The sequence below is a fragment of the Miniopterus schreibersii genome (genome assembly GCF_964146895.1).
Source record: "Miniopterus schreibersii genome assembly, chromosome: 10".
NCBI classification, from domain to species: domain Eukaryota; kingdom Metazoa; phylum Chordata; class Mammalia; order Chiroptera; family Miniopteridae; genus Miniopterus; species Miniopterus schreibersii.
Genome location: NC_138110.1, coordinates 11,173,606 through 11,182,175, shown reverse-complemented (window position 1 = coordinate 11,182,175; position 8,570 = coordinate 11,173,606).

Below are 8,570 nucleotides of genomic sequence, written 5' to 3'. Positions count from 1 at the left end.
GCAAACTTCACGGCAAGCTTCAGTTCCGGGTAAACAAGCGAGGACAAGAGACAGTCAAATTTAGGTTATTAAGATTCATGTGACCTTACTCATGTGACTTGTGAACTGGTAAGGCCCATGGAAACTTGGGTTATCATTGTATGGCAAGGGAGAATGGACGTGACAGGCCAGTTCTCATGGCTGGGTTTCCTCCTTGGACTTATGTCACTTTGGGATTGGTTAGTTGGGAGTGAACTGCTGTAAACACAGTAGTGGGAGGGTTGTCTGGGTTAGTGTGGAGAAGAAAACAATGGTGAGAAGAACTTTAATTATGGCTGACTGGTAATTCCAGGAGGATTATCCAGTTCGTGTGTCACTCAGGTCTTTTGCCTTTTACCTACTAGCCATTTCACCACTTGAAAGTCCTTTATCCCTACAATGGGTATATAATAGAAAGGATATGGATTTAAAAATATTTCAGCTCACTCTAGTCAATGATCAATGCAATCAGCATACAGAGAAGAGAAAATCCATTTGTAAACTTATATTTCCCATATTAACAACCTTCTCCATCAGAACATTTACTGGAACCACTAAATTAAGCCTGGTTTTCAGGCATTATTTGTGACTTTATTTTCTCTATTTTATTACTCATAAGCCATCATGGAGGTGAGCAACAGCTACCCTGTTTGATTTTGGCTAAGCTCCAGGACCTCCTTCATCCTGGAAAAGAGGCAAAACTAGACAAAATTGAGAAGCAACCATAAGTTGATGGTGCCTGTAGATTCCAATAGCTTTTCACAATAGAGGACTCAGTCATCTGGGTAAGCATTGGCTATGCTTTGGAAACATTCAGCCAGAAGAACCAGGCTTGCTGTTCCTTCTGTGCAGAACAGGTGCAGGTGGGTGCAACTTCTAGCTCAACAATGTGATCCTGGAGCCAAGACCAGCATGCATGCCCCTGTGTGGCATGTTCCAGTGACAAAGGTGTCAGCAACTGATTGGTCCTAATCTACCTCTGCTTAGGCCTGGCCACTTTTCAAGGGGAAAAAACACTTCAGTGAACCCTGGCCTGTACGATAGCAGGGAGGGTCTGGGTGTTGCAGAAGTGACTTTCCATTGCCAGGTCAGGAGGGTGGGGAGGAGGCTGGCAGAGTAACAAGAATGAACTAACACCCCAAGTTTCAGCTCCTATCTGAAGCTGCTCAATGCAGGTAAGCATCCAGGTGAGGTTACTAACTGACGGATAGGTCTCTGGAAAATTCCAAGTCAGAGAAAACTGGGAAGAAGAGAGAGTCGGGGAAGGGTGGAAAATAGTACAAAGAGAAGCCACAGCCAAGGTAGTTTGGGGTCCAGATGAGCACCTGAGTTGGAGGAAGGATGAATATGTTGTGTTAAATGGTACGTTAGGTCCCGATGCCAAGCACATTTACACAGGACAGGTTTGGAAGAATTTAGACTATGAGAGCTCAATGACACATTGCAATAAAATTGGACACTAAAATTGTAAACTCCCAGAGTCACTGCTGTCTTGCTTTAGTCAGGCGATGCTCCCTCTCACAAACAGAGGGTCTGTGCCGAGACAGGCTGGTGAATATCGTGGCCCCTGACATTTGTTGGTTGGGCTACAGTAAACCCATTGGCTTCGTAAACAACAGAGATGGGCAAATTACCTCTTGAAACCTGACTCACACACTAACTGAATGAACATCCTAATGACCTCCTTAGGTGCTCGTTTGAAACCTGGTGCAAAGGCTGAATGATTATAAGTTTCTTTAGGGACAGCACTTACTCTGAGTCACAGGGAAACCATCCCAGAAGCTAGGTCTACACATCAACAAGCAGGTGCTTGGCCAGGGTGTAGGCTGTACCTAGGGACAGCCTTTAAAGCCCAATTCTAAGGAGTTTAGAAAACAAGATCAGTTTAGAAAGGCCTGCTTGGTTTCATGAGACAGTGGTTAACCAGACTGCCATGCGGCCCCTCGTCGCCCCCTTCTTAAGGAGGGGGGAGAAACGTTTTCTCCGTGAGCGACAGCAAATCACTTTGGGAAAGGAGATCAGATTCTCGTCTTTGCTGCCAGACGCTGTTGGATACGTTACTGATTCGCATATTCAAATAGGCTGCTCCCTCCTCTGCTGCCTTAGGTGAGAGACAAGCTCACTACGGAACCTCGAGAGGAAGAGAAACTGGCCAAGGCTCACGTTCAGAAGCCTGAAACCTCTGCGGGTGGCTTCTCTGGAGGGGCTGTTGGTCTTTTGGGGCGGCAGCCTGGGTCACGCCCCGAATTCTTGCTCCAGGAAATACCCTGAGCCCTGGTCTCTGTCACGTGCCATGTCTGTCGGTCCTGGTTTTGACACTTTACTGTCTACCTCAATGCCACTCAGCTTATCCTCGGCTCGGGGTCCCAGCCCATCCTGCTCCCGGGAGCAGATCGCTTACTAGTTACATGCAAGCACTGTGATCCTATCTCCGAGGCATCTTATTTCTTTATGTTTTTTACTGACTTTTAGGAATTATGAAATATAGCTTGAATACATCAAAGTGCATTCAGTATGTGCCTGCAGTTTGACAAATAGAACACTGCCAGCTCCCTCCCCCACTCTTTTACCAGCAAAATCCTCCCTCCCCACTAGAGGCAAGTAGAGGCAATCCTGTCCTTAGCATAGCCTGCCCATCTACGTAAGCATCTTTAGAAATACATTTTTGCTTGGCTTGATCTTTTCTTAGAGGGAACCCTGCGGGGTGTTCTTTTGCTCCTGACTTGCTTGGTTCCTAAGCCTGACTTTAACTGCGGCATAGGACCCCATGTCTCCTGTCACGGTGATTTCAAATATCAGTGAGCAGATGGGGGCATATTTCTGGGTGTCAAGAATACATTCTGTGTGACTCAGGACAGTGAGAATGGAATGACCATGTGATGGTGTGGAGCACAGATTTGGGGTGCCCTAGGTAAGTGACGGTCTGGGGAAAGCCTTGGGGAAGGTGGCCTAAGGAGGGAGCATCCCAGTGGGTATTTCACCAGGACTGGGGGGGTTTCCAGGATGCGGGACTTTTGGTGTTAAAATCAGGAAACCCCCAAGAAAACTGGGTCACATTAATCACCCTAGTCTTTCCCTCTGCACATCAACCTCTGTGCTGTCAGCCATCGCCACTCCCTGCTCTCGACTCTGAACTTTCGCTGCCCTGGGCTCCTGAAAGCTCTCCCGCACCCGGGACGGGAGCCCGCCCGACGAGGCCCCTGCACATCTGGGCTCGGAGGGACCGAACGCGCACTGAGGGATGGCAGCCACAAAACCCCCATTCTCCAAGGGCTGTCCTGCGCCGAGCCCCATGCCGGAGATTTTATACTCACATACACATGTGCATCTATGAAATATGCACATACACGCATTTAAAATGAAAATATAATTGATCTGACTTCTTATTTTATGGATGAGAAAGTGGGGGCTCAGGGAAATGGAGTCAGTTGCTCAAGGTCACACAGCTAGGAGAGCTGCCGAGCTGGGACTTAACCTCCACCTAGTATATACTCCAGCTGTTCCAAGTTTATATATGATCGAAGGAGTCCAAATGAGACCGAAAAGCTTATCCTGTAAAACAGTGGCCTCCTCCCCTCCTCCTCCCACTCTGCCTCCCACTGAACAGGAACAGCAACTCTCAACTGCTTTTTTTTTTTAACCGCTTTATTGAGATACGATTGATTTGTGGTGAAGGTTTCACAGGTGTATACTTATCTCCAATCTCAATTGCTCTTTTTTTTTTTTTTTTTAATTTTCACCCTAGGATATTTTTTCCATTGCTTTTCAGAGAGCTTGGAAGGGGGGGAGGAGAGAGAGAGAGGGAGAGAAACATTGAGATCAGCTGCCTCCTGCATGCACCCCAGGGGGCCAGAGATCAAGCCTGCAGCCCTGCAACGGATCAAGGCCCTTGGCTGATGCCCTTGACCAGAATCAGACCCTAGACCTTTCAGTCTGAAGGCTGACTCTCTAACCACTAAGCAAACTCAGTTAGGGCTCAATTGCTTTTAATGATGCTGCTTGTATCTTCCTCCAGGCACCTAAATAACATGCCAATGCTGGTCTTTTATCTCTTCACTTTTAGAGACTCCTTACAGACCTCCTTTCATGAAAGGCCCATGTGCCTTTTGGATGTTCTGTCCCCCAGTCCTCCCACAATCTCCTCTTAACACTCCTACAGAGATATATAAGTTTTGTTCAGCTCAGTGTGTAATATTTAAATCATTACAACTAAGAGAATGTTATCCACAGATGAACTATAAAGGGTGCTGTGACATACATTTCATGGTGTAAACTTTGTTTCCTCTAGAGTTTTTCACTGTCATTTTTGCCCAGTTTTTTTGTTAGCGTTCAGTGTTCCCATCACTAATGTAATCCTGATGGTGGCACATAGCTCCTCAGGTGTCCAATGTGTTCAAACGCATCTGTTCTTCCGATAGAATATTCACCTTAGAGAACTCCGCACTTTCAGGATAGTCCACTTTAGCGTTAAAACATACAGTTAAAGGCTTACTCTCAGGGTGGGCAAAGACTTGTAGGAATGGTGTATAAGGTAAAGTCAGAAATGCTGTGTAAAGTAAAACCTTTCTCTCCTGAAACAGCTCACTTACCTCCCTCAAATCCAGGACTCCCCAGTCCCCAGCCAGAGCAACCCCCCCCCCGCTTTGTCCAGCACTTGGCTCTCCCCATTTCCCTAGGACTATAGGGTGCTCCTCTGTGATGGATAAATTTACACATGCTGGGACAGAAACCCTGAAGGGGAGGCTCTGCCGTGTTCCTCCTTAGATACCAGAACTGGAGGGGGGGAAGACTTGAATGAACAATAACTAACATCAGGGATTGAACCTGAAAAGCATACTTTCCATACATAAAAGTGCCATTGCACCACAATGTATGAGCATCTACACACACTATGTGAAAGTACTATGTGATGTTAAGATCAAATTAAATGGAATTTCCTGCTGAAGTTTGATTCCTTAAAAAATACCTATTTTCACTACTTGGATTTGTAGTGAATGCTCTACCCACTTCTTTTCATTTGCTCCACAAAGGGCCTGAACACAATTCCATCTTGACAACATTATCTAAAACTACCATGGTCATCACAAAAGGAAGTAGGGAGTGTCTGAGTCAGAGTCTTTATATTTCACAGTAGAGCAAGGAACTCTTTCAGACTCACCCAACCAGCTGCTCGCTTCCTCTATGAAGAGTGTAAGGTAAGTATCTCCAAAGCCCACAGCTTAAAAGTCTAGCCAGGCACTTAGAGAAAGAGAGAAGTGAATGAGTTATGGCTGCTTCTCGGTATCTGAGAGTCCAAATTCATCAAACAATATCAAAATCGTTGCCTGGTCCTGTTCTCAGCTTCTCTGTCTCATGCTCTGTCTATGGCTGACTCTGTGGGTGTCCTGGGAGCCTGGGGAGCACCACTGTGCAGGGGCCAGGCCAGCTGAACACTCTAGGTGCTGTTCTTGGAATGAAAAATAGCATTTAGGGGATTGTGTACAAATCTAGATTCTGTATTTCCAGTGTTCTCAGTGAAGGCATTATAAGTTGGAATATACTAAATTCTGAGATTAGAATTGAACTCTGTTTTAGTTGCATAGCAAAGTGCACATCTGACTAAGGATTTATCAACATTTGAAACCACATTTTTAATAGAAATGGGAAGATTTGAAAATATTTCTGTAAAGGAGTAACTCTACTTTTAGCATTACATTTAACTTTATGGTAATAATAAAAATTAAACATGTTAAATACTAGTTATTAATTTTTTCCTCCAATCTGTGTATTTTGGTTTGGTAAATACAGAAGTCTTTTTTTCTCTCTTTCTTTTAGTAATGTACCATGAAATAGGATTACTTTTCCTTTTACAGACAAAATTATTCTAAGATTAGATAATATTTTGATCAAACATTTAAGGCAATAATTGATCAGTTAAGTATAATAAGCTTGAGTACATGAAACATTATAATTTCATGTTTTATTGACTGTAGTTTTTAAAAAAAATGATACTCGTGCTTTTAATATATTATCTGGTATGTTACTGAATGTATTTTGTTCCTTGTTTTTCCTATGCTTCATTTTAAAATTATTTTTCTTTCATCTTATTAGACTTTAAAAAATGCTTTAGTGAGGATGTATTTATTCTTTGTTTTGACAACAGAAAGGAAGGGGTAAAACATTTCTTGCATTGAAATACCCCATAAGTGAGCCAATATGCTCCAGGCTTCTGTGGGCTTCTAGATCCTCAAGTCTGATGTTTGGGATTGAAGAATCTTCATGAGTTATAACTTAAAAATTATAAATTAACTACATATCAATGTATTAAGCTAAAGTATTTATGTAAAGAACATAAGAATATGGTATATTTGTAGTAAAACATAGAATTAATCAAAAGCCAAGTTCTTACAATATGAAAAGAATTTTCCTTCCTTGCTCTGTCCAGACGACTGCATAGGAGAGAACATCATAGTGATGTCTTTTCTGTAACTTAACATAACTTATCTTTCCTTTCCACTTTCCTGTAGTTATTTAGCCAGGACTCAAGTCATCAGGTACTTGTTGATAGTTTGTTAAATTATGTTTTGTTTGTTTTTAAAGAGTTGCTGCAAAAAGAAATTATAGGAGAAAGAAAAATTAGAGTTTTGGTACCATGTTAGTATTTATTTATCTGTCACCTGATGGAAACTTGGGTGCAACACAATTAAGTCAGCCTTATATATTGTTCTCTGTTTGCCAACAACATTCCTACTTTATGTCAGATGAGAAGAAAAAGAATCTTACTTTCATTTCTGGAACCTATAGTGCACCTACATGAAGCTTATAAAAGCAATTATGCGACATGAACATGCTTTTTGGTATTTATTTTCAACATGTATGAACAAGAATGCTTAAAGGTATATTTTCTAGTGCCACTTATCATTTTAAAAGCCATTGTTTGAGAGTTGATAATGGTCTAGAAATGTCTGGGTTCATATTTCTCTGTAATGATTATTTTTCTAGGATGGCCTCTTTGCCATAAAACTTTCCTAAGTGATAAAAAAAATATGTACTTGATGCCTAGATATACACATTTCTGTGTAGCTTCTCTTCTCTTCAGTACCTTTTGTGAAAAGTCACCAGGATGACTAAAAGATTAGAAACTAAAAATTTGCAATTATTGCTTAGAAAGTGATTTAAAGAATGATTTGAAAGAGTTTTTTTTCCACCTCAGAAGGTAAAGTAGTAAACCATAAATTAGTAAAGCAACAAGATAAGCTTGAGCTTGAGCAAAGAAAATTCATTGAAATGTGTGTTTTTATGCTTTGGGGTATGGTACTGCCAAGTAGCTTCCAGAACTCCATTGGGCCAAGCAGTCAGGTCCCCAAAAAGAGTCACTTAAAAATCTTTCAGGTCTTATTTTAAACATTCTAGTCCATATTATACCGAATGTATTAAAATATACCCACAGTTCTCCATTAAATATAATTTTCACTGTAAATAGTTTAAAAGGGGTATTATGACTTTCTATTTAAAGTTAGTTTCCTGCCCTAGCAGGTTCGCTAGGTGGTTAGAGCACCAGCCCACAGACCGATTTGGGCCAAGGGCTTGTCTCTCGGTTGCAGGCTTGACCAATCGGGGTGTCTCTCACATCGATGTTTCTCTCTCTCTCTCTCTCTCCCTTTCACTCTCTCTGAAAAGCAATGGAAAAGATATCCTTGAGTGAGGATTAAAATAATAATAATAATAATAATAATAATAATAATAATAATTTGTTTCCTAACAGTGATTTTCAGCAATCAACAAAGTCTTGGAAACTATTTCAAGAGAATCTAGCTCATAATTTCTCCCTAAAATTAAGGAACTTCTTATGACTACTAAACTTAATATAAAAATCAACTTATGCTTCAATTTAGTATATTTACTTGTATGCTCAATAATTTCAATCTTACCATTTTTCACATTTTAGAAATTATACTTATTTTTCAGACATGATATATGATTTTTGAGTCCCTGAAAAGTTTGGGGGCCTCCTTAGACACTGCCAATATTGCTCACTGGATTCAATACGAAATTAGTTAACTATTTTTCTGGATAGCTATTAAAAGAACATAGATGTTCTTTCTTGTAGTAAAGTTTGTGTGGGGAGTGAATGATTTTCTCACCCTGTGTTCCTGGGGGTACAACATAGAGTGAGACCTACAGTGAATTGAAAAGTAGCTGAATTTGACCTTGAAAGACAGTCTCACTTATGATCTCGTGCCTCAGTGATGTTCTCAGGACTTGGAATTCCAAAGTGCATATGGGGTCCTCAGAACACTCTGGAAATGTCCAATTTGTTGCTTTTCAGGACAGAACAGATTCCGACCATTGTCTAGAGAATATGAATGGAGCAGCTTTAACCCATTGACCATCTACAGCGGGTCAGGTATTATATAGAGTTGTTTCTCATTTATTTTTAAACTCAAGCTCCCATTTGGTGAAATAGAAATTGAAAACTTATTTTACTGTCATTTTTAATAAAGGCATGAGGTTTTGTGACTTCAACGAAGTCAGTAAGATGACAATTTTGGAATGTTCTTATTTCAAACCAC